Here is a 15,720-nt window from a genome sequence, read left to right as displayed (position 1 = left end):
AAAAAGAATTTAAATGTCCAATAACAGTAAGCAAATGGCTACTGTATAAAGAAGTATTACGAGGAGAAGTTTGCTTTCTAATTAAAAATAGAGTGGGGACACCTGGGTGGCTCAGCGGTTGGGCGTCTGGCTTTGGCTCAGGGCATGATCCCGGGGTCCCGGGATAGAGTTCCATATCGGGCTCCCTGCGTGGAGCCTGCTTCTCCCTCTGCCTGTGTCTCTGCCTCTCTCTCTGTATGTCTCTCATGAATAAATATATAAAATATTTAAAAAATAGAGTGAAAAGTAGCTTCCTAGGTTGAAACAAATTGTCATGAGGCAGTTTAATTCTTTTTTTAGAGATGATTTTTTTATTGAAATATAGTTGACATACAATACTATAGTAGTTTTAGGTGTACAACCATAGTGATTCGAGAATTATGTACATTATGAAATATGCTCACCATAAGTGTAGTTGCCATCTGTGACAATACATTATTACAATATCATTGACTGTATTTCCTATGCTATACTTTTTTTTTTCCTTCTCGCTTGGAAATTTTATTGGTCCTGGGGAAAGGAAGGCAGGCAACCCCTGCTTTCTGCTGAGGGTCCCACAACCCCTCATTAGTTCCCATTGCCATGGATGAGAAGGTTCATGTGCTTGGAGGAGGTCAGGAAGGCTTTGAGCTTGGGCTGGGCCCTGAGGCATTGAGGTAGGCCGAGAGCAGAGGGAAGGAGTCCAGGCAGCTGAGCGCCAGGACTTGGTGAGTCAGCAACAAGTCTGGCAGGTTGAAGTGTACGAAAGAGATCCTGTTGCCCACAAGGAGGCTTCCCCGTGGTTCCATGACAGTAGTCTCAAAAGGCTTCAGGTGCCCTGGAGTGCCTTCACATACTCCTAATTGTCTGACTCCTCGTTGGTGTAGATGAGGATGAGGTACTTGCAGTGGATATCATCCATGACAGCATTCACCATGTCCACCAGGGCCACCTCCCACTGGTCTTTCCCCGACAGACCAAGTGAGTGGCCCGAGTGTCACAGGATGGCATTGGACTGGTACAGGGTAAGGTCTCCATCCTGGAACGTGGGCAGTTGCCTATACAGACAGACAGGAGGCCTTGAGTGAGCCCTGCAGCCAGGTCTCCATGGTCACCACCTTCTCCTTCCAGCTCTGGCCCTGACCAGCCAGCAGCATGCACGCAGCTGTGAACAGGGAAGTAGACAATGGAGCAGCATGGTTGCTGTGCATACAGGAGTGGTGATCATGGTGGCAGAGCTCTTATGCTAGACTTTTTATCTCCATGGCTTATTTTCTAAAGATTTTATTAATTCATGAGGGACACAGAAAGAGAGAGGCAGAGACATAGGCAGAGAGAGAGATAGGCTCCCACGGGGAGCCTGATGTGAGACTCGATCCCAGGACCCCAGCATCACGACCTGAGCCAAAGGCAGGTGCCTCAACCACTGAGCCACCCAGGTGCACCTTTACCCATGGCTTATTTATTTTATGTAGTTTCTCTTTGTTAGGTATTTCCATTTTATTTATTTATTTATTTATTTAAAATTTTATTTATTTATGATAGTCACAGAGAGAGAGAGAGGCAGAGACACAGGCAGAGGGAGAAGCAGGCTCCATGCACCGGGAGCCCGATGTGGGATTCGATCCTGGGTCTCCAGGATCGCGCCCTGGGCCAAAGACAGGCGCCAAACCACTGTGCCACCCAGGGATCCCCGCTTATTTATTTTATAACTGAAAGTTTGTACCTCTTAATCCCCTTCACCTATCTCACCATAACCTCTCCCCACCTTCTCTCTGGCAACCACCAGTTGAGGCAGTTAAATTAAGTAGAAACATGTTGCTGATTCAATAATTAAATTAAAAAGTACAATGCCTATGTTTTCATCCTTCCCAGAAAATATTCTATGAATCTCTGTATTTCCCATATTTTTTGAATTTTGATGATAAAATTTCTGGCAAATTTCTCTCCACAAAACACCTTTTTTTTTTTTTTTTTAAAGATTTTATTTATTTATTCATGAGAGACACAGACACAGGCAGAGGGAGAAGTAGTCTCCATGCAGGGAGACTGATGTGGGACTCCATCCCGAGTCTCCAGGATCATGCCCTGAGCTGACAGTGGCGCTAAACCGCTGAGCCACCCGGGCTGCCCAACAAAACACCTTTAATTTGTTAAGGGATATTGTTTTATATGAAAATCTGAACTGACAAGAAAAAAAAGAATCCCAATGTGATTATTTGCCTTAGCAAACAATTTACATTTTATGTACTTCCTCTTGCTTTAAAATGTTTATTTATTTATCTTTTTTCTTCCAAGTTTTTATTTAAATTCCATTTATTTATTTTTTTAAGTAATCTCTACACCCAACGTGAGGCTCAAATTCACAACCCCGAGATCAGGAGTCACATGCTCCACCAACTGAGCCAGCCAGGTGCTCCTCTCTTGCTTTTTTTGAAGTGGGAAATAATAAAAATAAAAACTTCTATGCTTTTAGTTGCATATTTATTACACAAAGGAAGGAATACCTGCATGAGATTTCTATTCATCCAGTAAAGGTCTCTTCTTATCAATTACTGTTAGCTCTATTTAGGCTCTGAGTAAATTTTTTTAAGTTCTAAGAATATAGTGGACAGAAAAAAACAGATATGCTGTTAATTGAAAATGTCTTTATAAAAATTTCGATAATGAAAATATTGAGTAATGTCTACTTTTATTGAAGTATGCTATTAAAAACGTCTTGCCCTATTTGTAACTTGCCTTGTCCTTTTCATATTATACTTTGATTTTTTTCAAGTTCATTAACACATCAGTGGGAAATTGAATTTAAAGACCATGTTTTTCACACAGCACTTTTTATTATTTTCCTGGCAGTTCTGAAATGAAACGTGAACTTTGGTAATGCTAAAATATCAAAACATGTTATTTTTTTCCAGCATATTATCGGAAGACTTTTATCTTTATTTTTCCTTAATTGATATGTGACATATCTGCTTATTACAGGCATTTTCTACTACCTGGGAAAATTGCTAACCTGTGGGAATGACAGATGATTTTGAGATTATAATTTTAATCATTATTTCTTTTGTCACCAGGTATGAAGACCACATTAGATAATGGTAGTGCTTTTTGTGACATTTCATTCTGTCAAGGTTTCCATGATAACCTTTTATATAATATAATTCAGGTTTATTAACTTCATGTTTATTGTAAGTTAAAGTTTCTCCTGAAAGAAAGCTTTTGCAATTCTACTTCAACTTTTCGCTGAAAATGGGGTTTCATTGTACTGATCTCTCACCCATATGTTTATTAGGTTACCTTACTTATTCCCAGGATCAAAACATTTTCTGGTAAATTCTTTTAAGACCATAAATACTGCCCTGATTTCTATATTGTTGAACACTAGCCAGCCTTATACATTTGTGGATACTTTGCTTATAATTAGATGAAGATTGATAAATTATGACTACATATGCAAGCCAAATAATCCTTCTATGTGCACAGGTTGAAAATGAATGTTGATATATATATATATATATATATATATATATTTAGTGACTACATCTCTTATCCTTCAATTCCCCATCCCTCTCCAAAACATACACTTTGAAATACCAATGATTATGGTCATTCTCAAATATGGAAGTGTTCATATTTCCAGATTCTATTCTTCTTAGGTAATGGGTATTTTTCATAGCACATAGAGAATTTACTGCTAGTAATTTAAAGTTTTTAAATTTCACAGGATACTTTGAAACACAAAACAGATTCCTAGTACTCAGTAATTTTTATGCAGTAGAGAATCAAGCTCTGGATGGGTAAAAGAATAATTCTTCTTTTAACAAGACTCAAAATAATTTAATTGTCAATTAATCTGAATTTTCTGTTCTTTTCCAGAAAAATGAATTTAAGTAAAAGGAAAAATTTTACAGAATATTTTGGGGCCAAGTAATATTCAATTAAATATTATGTAAACCTTCTACAACCATAGAACTCTGTCATGAATTCCAAGTTCAGCTTTTACCTACAAAGTGAAAGTAGAGACTAGATCTTACTTTGAATGGTTGCCAAACGTTTGTTGTAGGTAATGAGATAGTTGCTTTAGGTTGATGTTCTTTATGGAGATTGGGGAAGCCTTAAAATTTGAACTGAAATATGGATATTAGTTTCCAGTAGGTAGGTAGGGAAGAGGAAGGAATTTCAATGGAGTATAATAGTACAGATGCGCTAATTGACCAAGATGCAAGGATAGAATTAGGATACGGGTTTGGCTAGACTAAAAGATTCTTATATTAGAGCAAGGAACAGAGGTATAGACACATCAATCAGATTGTGCTACAAAAAGATTAATCTGGTACCACTGTATACAATGAACCACAGGTGAAGAGTGAAGACAGATGGGCCAGTCAATTAGAATACTCTGTATTTGTTCTGGAAACATATGAAAATGTCCAAGAATTGGTTGGTAAAAAGCAATGGAAATTATTTATTTAAATTTTATTTATTTATTTATTTATTTGAGAGAGAGTGAGTGAGTGAGAGAGAGCATGAGCTGGGGAGACGGGCAGAGGGAGAAGCAGGATCCCGGCTGAGCAGAGAACCTGATGTGGGGCTCAATCCCAGGACCCCAGGATCATGACCTGACCAAAGGCAGATGCTTAATCCACTGAGCCACCCAGGTGCCCCAAGCAATGGCAATTTAAAGTGTGATATGGGATTGATTATGACTTGAGAACTGGTTCTGAAAACCAAGGAAGAAATAAACAAAAACATGCAATATTCAGCATCTAAGCAATACTGTGCTTTTGGGGCAGCATGACAAAGTGGTTAAGAATGTAAGCTCTATGTTTAAAGTAACCTAGTTCTTTTTTAAAAAGTAATTTATTTATTTAGTTGAGAGAGAGAAAGAGAGCGAGCACGCATGAGCAGGGTGAGAGGCAGAAGGAGAGGGAGAAGCGGAGGCTCCCACTGAGCAGAGAGCCTAACACAGGACCTGAGTTCATGACCTGAGCTGAAGGCAGCCACTTAACCAACCGAGCCACCCAGGGGCCCATAAAGTACCCTAGTTCTAACTCTCCCTACCAGAGTGTCCTCAACTGTAAAAGGTGGTTTATTGGAAGTCCTACCTCATATAAAGTCTTAAGTGAATCAATATGTATCATGTTCCTAGATGGGCATCTATATAAAAGGGGTGATTGGCAAAATTATTGACTCACTGACAGAAATCAGAAAGTCCTGCAAGACCCTTCACCATATGCCTCCTAGGCGGGAATGTCAACCAGCATATTTCAGAAAGCTTTATAGTTATAAGGCCTCCATAAAACAAATTTTATGCAATTGTCTCTTAATCAGAAATTAATTCAGAGTGCCCTCTTTTCTTAGCTTCCCACTAAAATTAAGTTATTTGACTCACTCCATAAATCATGCTTCCTGTTACATCATTACATGTCTCTGTCCCATACTGATGAATAGCTGTAAGTGTACCTGCAGCTAACCTTTATGAGTGGAGGACACCTAGGCACAAACAATGCCCAGGCAGTGTGCCATGTTCTGAATCAGGCTTGGCATATATGACTCTAGGAAGGCAATTTTCTTCAGTTTATGTGAGGCCTGTTGATATTATTGCAGTTTATTTGCCTGTAGAGTCAATTTACATTGCCAAAAGATAAGTTTGACACTTTCATTTGTACCGACACAGCCAATGAATATACAATATTTTTGTTCTGCATCACCTAGTCTCCTTGATGCAAAGTCGCTCGGTAAAGGAGATTTTTTTCTCAATCAATTTTCTATCTGCAAGCAAACATCCACCTAGCCAGTGGGAGTTTTCCTGCCTTCACAACAGATTTATATCCCCTGGGTTTTCACGATGTGGCATGCTTTGCAAGGAAGGCAGAATACATGAGGGAAAAAGGTAGGCTGCTGCCCAAACAGCCATGTTTTCCAGTCTGGATACCAGAGTGACTGCTGCTGAATATCTTTCGCCTTCCATACCAATAATTCATTTCACACATAAGCACAAAAAGTTCGTCGGAGAACTTTTGAGAAACTTGGCTTGATACCAGTTTTTTATAGAGGTGTTACAACTCCAAATATCTGCTTCCTCTTCTTATGCTTCCATACATCAAAACAAGATTTAGGAAACACTAGTGCCAGAATTGGCTTTCAAAACATGAACCTTTCATTTAGAAAACCACAGAGCTACATATGAATGTAAAATATGAATAAGGCTACGGACAAGAGAAACCAACAGTACTTTCTGAATTACATAACCCTCATGACTTCAGCTATTTTCATGTAATGGTTTGTTTTATATACATCTCACTTTCTAATCACATCCAGCAGTCTTTCTCAGCATATCACGATGGATAAATGTTAGTCAAAAATGTCTTAGAAGCTCAGCAGTTTAGTGCTGCCTTCAGCCCAGGGCCTGATCCTGGAGACCTGGGATCGAGTCCCACATCAGGCTCCCTGCATGGAGCCTGCTTCTCCCTCTGCCTCTCTCTCTCTCTCTCTCTCTCTCTCTCAGTGTCTCTCGTGAATAAATAAATAAAATCTTTTTTAAAAAGTCTTAGAAAACTCACACATGCATCCAGATGCATATAAATATTACTTGTCAAGTTTTGAGTATTAACTAGTGACAACCATTGTAGTGAATTAAATTTATTATAGGAGATTGCTACTCAGGATAGGGTACTCCCCGAGTGACTGAGATAATGTTGGTGTTTCCATTTCAGACTGCATCCATCCTCAACTTTGCCTTATCTATGAAAGCAATTTTGTAGGCTAGTGCATTAAGTAAAATCCAGTGTTCTTGTGGATATAGGAATTTCAGATTGGAGTTTCTTGCTGTTAACATAAGGGAATATTCTATTCACAATTTTAATCTACAAAATTTTTAAAGGAAAAGCCATTCAAATAACAAGAGGGCTTTGGGAATGCTGTATTATATATGATTGGTTTGCTAAAATCACTTAAAAGGAACTTTTGTTAAGGCGTTCCCAGAACTTGCATTATGACATCCATGCTTTGGTAGAGAGGGAATGGTTGACTATGGAACATGACTATGTTATTATTTGAGTATGCATACTAAACTTCCCATCATTAAAAAAGATAATGGTTGATCAGCCAAGCCATGAAGCGGAGTATGTAGGGCCACTCTCAAGTGGATCCTGAAGCCACAAATAATTTGCCCAAGCGTGTTGCTTATATTCCAGTAGCACTTACTCTTCCTGTCTGCCACTTCTTGCTCAGTCTATTCCTATGTCCTCATGAGGAGGTCACCATGATCATTTGGCTTAGGAGAAGAAAACTCGTCTTTGATTTATAGAAGTTTCTGCTATCAGACAGTATGCTATCACAAGGCAGAGATGGATTACTGTCACATAATAGCCCTATTTGGGAATATCCCTAATGGGTAATAAGAAAGGACAATTCTTCATGTGGACAGAGCTCCAGACTCCAGTGTTTATTTGGAGGCCCAGTTTGCCTGTAGAGCAAAATGGCCTGAAGAATGAATCTACACTAATTCACAGACAATAGCTATTAGAATGAACAGATGATCAGGGACTTAACAAGATCAAGATTAAAGGACTGATGACAAGAGATCTGGGAAAAAGGAATTTGGGTGTACCTCTTTGAATGGTCTCATATGTGTAGATATTTGTGTCTTTAAATTCTCCCTAAATGCATTTGCTGCAAAGGTGTCCTTTCAATAATCAAGCAGACAAAATGACTTCTGCAGTGGATGTCAGTCAACCTGTATTCTTAGCTACTCCAGGGGTTATTCAAAATAACTCATGAAGGAAAAAATGGTGTCTTGGTGTTGGGGATGGAAATTATACTGTGCCCAATTATGTAGACATTCCCTCCCCGAGACATTCCTGGCTATCATCACTGTTGGGTCCAAAGTCAATCTATAGCAGTGACCATCCTGATTCCCTCTATATATTGAAGGATCTGTCAGCTACCTGCCATCATGGTTGTGAGGGGTTGTGGACAGAGTTGTCTCCATTGGAATAGAAATTTACTTTGGATATGGACTTTCCTTCATTGTTTGCCATATTTCTTCCAGCATCACTGTCTGTGAACTTAATGCATACCCTAGTCACCATCCTTATTTGACATACAGCACTGCTTTTGAATACGGCATGAATTTATGGTGAGAGCATGTGTGCCAATGGGATGACATTCCCAGGATTCCCTCCTTGTATCTTATCGCTATTCTCAAATCTCTATCTCTAGTTTTTACTTCTGTTTTTCAACACTCACTTTTCAGTTTCCTATCTTTATGTTTGGGCTCATGCAGTTTCATCTGCCTTCATTTACTATTTGTATTCCTTATCAAAATTTCTGTATCTTTTGATACCCACCCCAAGCATTGCAAAATTCTCCCTTGATTCCTTCTGGAAATTTGCCTCTACTTTTCTATTGATACTTAATTTAATCAATATTGTGTTATAGTCATTTGTATGTTTGTCTTATTACTTTGTAGGGTTGGAAGTATCACATGGGCAGGAACTCGATCTTACCCATCCTTATAACACTTTGTGATCCTTGTGCCCAGTGGGTACTTGATAAGTATTTATTGAATTTAATTGTATCAATAACAAGTAGCTTTGTAATACTGAATGCAGAGATGAGTAAGAAGAGAAACACAGCAATAAAATATTACCTTAGTGTAATATTTCTTTTAACCAGTGTGTAGTATATGGCTATACATATAAATTAACCTGGAAAAGAGATAGTCACCCTTTCTTGATTTCATCCATCAAAAGTTGTGGGGAGGCATGAGAATGTGGTAATAGAAGTCTTTCTCTATTAAAGTGACTAGGATTCTCTATATGAAGTTGAAAATATGTGCAGAAAGCATTTGAGAACATTTTTTTCCAAACTATAAAAAATGACGTGGAGTTGAAAGGACACATTTTATTCCAAAATTTTAGTCAAAATATCTAATGTTTGAATATGCAGAAAAAATATTTCTGTCTCCCTGATCATATGAAAGGTTTGTTATTGTAGTTGAATAGATAATATACTTGGCCTATATTCCACCAATATTAGAGGAAGGAGGATTTTTCTTTGTGTTTCTACTATCTAGGGTTGGAAATCGGGTATGTGTTATGGAATAAATGGGCTTTCTTGCTGTTTTGGCCTTTGATTTCCTATATCTTAATCACATCTTTTGTGAACCACCAGGGTTTCTGTGAATATATGTAATTTTAAATGTTTTTGTTCTTTAATGCATGTATACAAAAGAAAGCTTTGAACATCAGAACTTAATAAAAAATGAAAGCAACTTAAAATGTCTATAGAATATACCGTAGGTCTATGAATAGTATGCATTACTGTGACAGCTTTCTTTAAATATGTCAAAACTTGCTCTTGATACTTACTTTGCTTTATTGAATATCTGAAAGCAAGTGGATTCAGTCACATGAACTCTGGCCAAGTAATATACAGCTTCTGCTTAGACAAGGTACACCTCTTATAAAAATATAAGTACAAATATTGGATATTATATGATGAATACTATTCGACTACACCATAGATGCATTTCAGCTTAATGGCTATGGGAAGAAGATGCATAAAGTTAAGAATTTTAGGGTACTGAAGAAGCATTAAACTGAGTAAATGACATCCAGTTTCCATGGGAATTATACAAGAGAAAACCATGATCTAAGGGTAATCACACTGTATTTATGATTCATATTTTTTTTTCTAAACGAAGAATTTCATTTAGGAAGAAAAGCAGATAAGTAATGACATGATGTAAAGTTGCTACTTAGTTACAAGGAGATGCACAGTTTCAAAACAGGAATTCAATTTTGTTGGACCCTCAGTCAGGTTGGTTGATGGATAATTTGCCCTGCTCTTACTATTCAGAGATTGAGTGGTACAAATGCACACTTAATTAGCTGGGATTGCCCATTGACATCTATTGCATTAGCTGGTAAAAAAAAAAATAAAAGAAAGAAAAAGGTTGTTTATAGGTTAAGGTAAACGTGTTCTGGGGATAGTTTATTTTCTTTTTTTTCTTTATTTTATTTTATTTGCCATCAAATTAGAAAGTGTAACTCTGCATCATATACTCATTTGAAATATATTGTTTAGCAAGCTGAGATTCAAATGCCTGCCCTAAAGCTTATCTTAGATTTACCCTCAATTTTTTTAATGAGATTACTTTTTTGGCCCTAATGCTTCATCTTTATTGTATCTATCTATCTATCATATCTATCATATCAAAGTAGGGTGAATTTTTCTTATGCATATAGTGCAATGAGTAATGATATAAAGACTTAAAACAATTATTTGGATAATTCAGTATCACAAAACATGCTTCAAGGGAAAGCAGGTGTGCAGATATTTGTTAACCATAGTGCTGGTTTAGACAGCCAAAATTTCCAGGATGGTGACTTGGATTTTCATATAGCCAATCATAATCTTATCTGTGACTATTCAATTCATTATTTAGGTCATAGGACTAATGAAATGTTACCATGGTTTTAATTTCTACACAACCTCTCTCATTATCCCTCTTGACCATCATCAAATGTTGATTAAGACCTTACAACAAGATCTTGGGGATACTAGATAAAACACGTGGTCACTGTCCTTCAGCACCTTCATTAGGGAGACAAGATGTACACATAAAAATATTAACAGTCACTAGCCATGTAAAACTTGCCAATCAAGTGGTGTGAACATAGCTATCACAGCACTGGACTCCAGGTTGAAGTGAAACTCTGTCCAGCTCCCTTAAAAAGAGATAGCAGGAACAACTGAGCACAAGATTTTCATGAGATAAGTATAAATAATTTATTGCTCTTCACCAAAAGGTCAAAGGGCATGCCCACACAAAAATGGGTCACTAGTGTTTTCTTTGTCTTAGTAGGAGAAAGAGATGTTATTAGGTGACATCACAGAATGCATGACTTCTATTTATCACATTCTCTGATTTTTTTTATTTTTTTAAGATTTTATTTATTTATGAGAGAGAGAGAGAGAGAGAGAGAGAGAGAGAGACAGGCAGAGGGAGAAGCAGGTTCCACCCAGGGAGCCTGACACGGGACTTGATCCCCAGTCTCCAGGATCATGCCCTGGGCCAAAGGCAGGTGCCAAACCGCTGCGCCACCAGGGATCCCCACATTCTCTGATTTTTAACACTAAATTGCACCTTGCCATTTATTCTTCATTCTGCTCTTAATCAAAGTATATGAACTTCCTTCTATCTTTTTCCCTCCCTCATGGATTTTTATGCTTCCAGTCTTTAAGACAAATTCTTTGAGAAGTCTGACACAAAGCTTTATGATTTGCTTTCACTAATTTTCCTCATTGTCTTGCAATTGCTTGACACAATGCTTTTGGGTCATTTCATTATGCATTTTGTCATCTTATTCTTCAACCATTTCTAAATCTTTTAGGAATTATAATCTACATTCTCTGGGAAGGACAAGAGGCCTTTGTCACAGATTCCTCCATACAGGACCTAGATCTCTACCTACTCTAAGGCTAATTCAATTAAGAATTAATTCAATTCTTCCCAGCTGTCATACTCCTTCTTCCACTTTCTAGCTTGGAACTTAAATTGGTTTCTCTTTCCTACATCCCCAAAACTAACTCAGTCCTTGCCTGTCTCTCCCTCTGTCAAATATTCCCAGATACATATTTGATTTTTACTGACACCTTTGTGATTGCTTTTGTGAGAATTTAATGACTTTTCATGCCCTAACCGACTGCTAGATTATTTCTCCCTCAGGATTTGATGTCTCTGACAAAGAAACATGCCTTTGGAACACAGCGAATTTAGACAAAATGTTATGGTAGTAAAATCAAAATAAGTTAAGATTCTGAAGTGACTTCTCACCTCCCAAATGAGTTGTTAGTGTGACACTAAACATGGCATATTTACTCCTAATAAGAGAATGGATTTGCATTTTGGGTTGTTATAATTTAACAAATGTTCGTGTGTGTGTCAAAAAGGCATTATTAAAAAAACAGCTATGCACTGTCAACTCACTAGATGCTCAGAGCCAATTAAAATGACTTTTACAAGTGCCCATAAAATGTGTACCTGTTATCTTTCTCATGTGCATAGAATGAGAATATGAATTTTTAGCCAAATTAAACCAGGATATATGAGTGGGAAAGTGGTGCTGATCTGGGAATAAGTTGAAAAGGGAATTAAAGCAGCATATGGTTATTGGTTACTCAGAATTAAAACATAATTACATACTACTTACATATATTTGAAGTGTTTCATCATTGTCTTTGATAAAAGGAGTGAGAAGTTGAGTGGCTTATAAAAAGTTTTTATTAGAACTTAGCAAATAATGATTTAATGCTGGCAGTAGCAGAAGCAGCAAATATTTTGCCACCTGACATTCATACTGTGTCCTGAGATTCTTGTTTGAAACAGTAGCTACAATTTTGGCCTATAATGCCCTTGATAATCCTAAGGACAGTGTAATTATTTTAAAAGTGACACAGCCTCAGCATATCCTAAGTTACAAATATAAAATCATTCCTAAATTTCATATTCTTAAATATTCTTATAACTATCTGCTTATTTATCACGTGCTAACTGTGAGGATACAAAGGCAATAATGGTGTAGTGATGAGGGGAAATGAAAAGATCGAAGCAAAAATGTGGCTAAATAACAGATTTTATAGGTACTACAGAAGAAATGCATTATCAATCACATACCTTAGGAATTATGTCTACATTTATAGGGCATGTAAATCCATTTAAGCTCTTCAGTAGTTGTGAATCATAGAGATCAGAAAGATTTGAATGATTCTAAGGATATCCTTCAAGCTGCTCAGCATTTCTTCTTTCAATGAATTTTCTATTTTCTCTTGTCATTTTTTTCACTGATCCGTTGGTTATTGAGTGGTGTGTTCTTTAATTTACATGTTTGTTAGTTTCCAAATTTCTTTGTTACTGATTTATAATTTCACCCCATTGTGATCACAGAACATATTTTATATTAGTTCAATCTACTTAAAATTAATCGAGGCTGGTTTTATGGCCTAGCATATGATCTGTCCCAGAGAATGTTCCATGTGCAGTTGTGAAGTGTTTTTATTTGGCTGTTACTGGTAAGTGGTTGTCGGTTTGTGATTGATTGATTGATTGATTGATTGATTCTATTTATTTATTTATGAGACACACAGAGATAGAGGCAGAGACTAGAGAGTGGGAGAAGCAGAGTCCCCGTGGGGAACCTAATTGGGGACTCAATCCCAGAACCCCGGGATTATGACCTGAGCCAACAGCAGACGCTCAACCAGGTGCCCTCTTTTTATTTTTTTAATTGTTTTTTTACCTTTCTCTTTTTTTAAAATGTCAGCATCTACATCAATAAACTGTCTTCAGAAAACTACTTTAGAAGGATTCTAGGGACACCTGGGTGGCTCAGTGGTTGAGTGTCTGCCTTAGGCTCAGGGAGTGATCCCTGAGTCCCAGGATTGAGTCCCACATCGGGCTCCCTGCAGAAAGCCTCCTGCTCTCTACCTATGTCTCTGCCTCTCTCTCTTTGTGTCTCTCATGAATAAGTAAATAAAATCTTTTTTTTTTTTAAAAGAATTCCATATATGCTTTGGGACATTTTATTTTCATTTATCTTACAGCTTTTTAAAAAAACTTTCACTTATCTCAAAAGTTTAGGAAAAGTTTAGATGTTTAAGCATGTGCTGCTCAATTTCCAATTCTCCTTCTATTATTAATTTTTAGTTTCATTCCACTGTGTTCGGAGATAACACATTTTATTATTTTAATTCTCCTAAACTTATTGAGGTTTGTTTTCTGGCGTAGCATGTGGTCTATTCTGGAGAAGGTTCCATGTGAGCTTGAGAAGAATGTATATTATGTTATTATTGGGTGGCATATTCTATAGATGCCTGTTAGATCTAGTTGGTTAATAGGATTGTTTAAAGTCTTGTATTTCCTTGTCGATCTGCTTAGTTGTTCTATTAGTGGGATTGGGTATTGGAGTTCTACACTGTTACCGTTGGGTTGTCTATTTCTCCCTTCCCATCTGCTAGTGCTTACTTCATGCATTTTGGGACTCTAAGTTTTGAGATGCATATATGTTTATAATTGCTATACATTCTGGCTATATTAATGCTTTTATTATTATGAAACATCCCTTTTTATCTTTTGTAGACAGAATGTAGTTGCATCTCTTTTTAATCCAGTGTGGCTATCTCTGTCTTTTTATTGAATTGTTTAAAAGATTCACATTTAATGTCATTCATGATATGGATGGATTTATGGCTGCCATTTTTTTGTTTTTTATGTATGCATTTTTTTCTCTCTGTTTTTCCTTTACTGCTTTATTTGCATTTAGTGAATATTTTCTAGTGTAATATTTTAATTCTCATAGTGACCTTTTCACTGTATTTTTCTTTTTTCTTTTCACTGTATTTTTCAATGGATTTCTTAGTGGTTCATCTAGTGCTCATGAATACATCTTAACTTAAAAGAGTCTACTTGAGATCTATACAAATTCTACTGAGATATAGAAATTTTATTACTATCTAGCTTCCTTCATTTTTTCTGTATTATTATTGCAATATATAGTATATCTGTATGTGCTCCAAACTCAATTACCTTGTTGTCATTATTACTTTATAGAATTTTATATTTCTTAAAGAAGCTGAGAGAAGAATGGAGAAAAACTATACATTTTATGGTTTGTTATAGCAAACTTTTTATTATAAATATATTCTTATTTTGATGCCTTAGAGCTCAAAATACACATAGATAGTTTAATATTATTGGTTTTTATATCAGTTGAGAGAAGAAAGAATAAGAAGTATGCGGTCAGAATGTCTTTTATAGGAACACTTAGGTGGCTCTGTTGGTTGAGTCTGACTCTTGATCTCAGCTCAGGTCTTGATCTCAGGATTGTGAGTTCAAGCCCTACTTTTAAGAAAAAAAAAAAAAGAATATCTTTTATAATTACCTACATGATGACCTTAACCAGTACTCTTTGCTTTCTTGTATGGATTCAAATTACTCTCTGGTCACATGCTTTCAGCTTAAATAACTTCCTTTAGTATTTTTAAAAGACGGGCCTGGTAGCAGCAAATTCTCTCCATTTTTGTTTATTTGATAATCTATTTTTTTATGATTGAAAGAGACTGTTTATTGGATACCATATTTTTGGTTAACAGGTATTTTTTTCTTTTAGCACTTTAAATATATCACCCTACTGCCTTCTTGCCTCAGTGGATTCTGAGAAGTCAGAATATTAATCATATTGGTGTTCCTTTTACATGATGAGTCATTTTTGTGACATTGATTTTAAGGTTTATTCTTAATTTCTGGCTTCTAACACTTTTTTTAGAGAGAGAGAAAGAGAGAGAGATGGAGAGGGTAGAGGGCAAAGGTGAGAGAGAATCTCAAGCAGGCTCTACATACAGCTCACAGTTCAATGTGGTGCTCAATTTCAGGACCCTGAGATCGTAACCTGAACTGAAATCAAGAGTCAGAAACTTAACTGACTGAGCCATCCAGGAGGCCCTGGCTTTCAGCATTTTCATTATGATGTGTCTTGGTATGGGTCTCTTTTCATTTATATTCCTGGAATTTGTTGAGTTTCATGAATGTATAGAATAATGTATTTTTTTAATATGTCAAATTTGGGAGGTTTTTAGCCTTCAATTCTTTGAACATTTCTACTCTTTTTCTCCTTGCTTTCTGTTACTTCCATTACA

General features: G+C 36.6%; 1 pseudogene; it reads right to left on the bottom strand.

Moving 5' to 3' along the window:
• Positions 1-606: 606 nt before the first annotated feature.
• LOC121482623 lies at positions 607-1,175 on the bottom strand (annotated as a pseudogene).
• Between the last annotated feature and the right edge of the window lie 14,545 nt (positions 1,176-15,720).

This window comes from Vulpes lagopus, chromosome X, assembly GCF_018345385.1.
Source record: "Vulpes lagopus strain Blue_001 chromosome X, ASM1834538v1, whole genome shotgun sequence".
NCBI classification, from domain to species: domain Eukaryota; kingdom Metazoa; phylum Chordata; class Mammalia; order Carnivora; family Canidae; genus Vulpes; species Vulpes lagopus.
The sequence above is the reverse complement of the archived record's forward strand: the minus strand, read 5'-3'. Positions and strand labels throughout refer to the sequence as shown.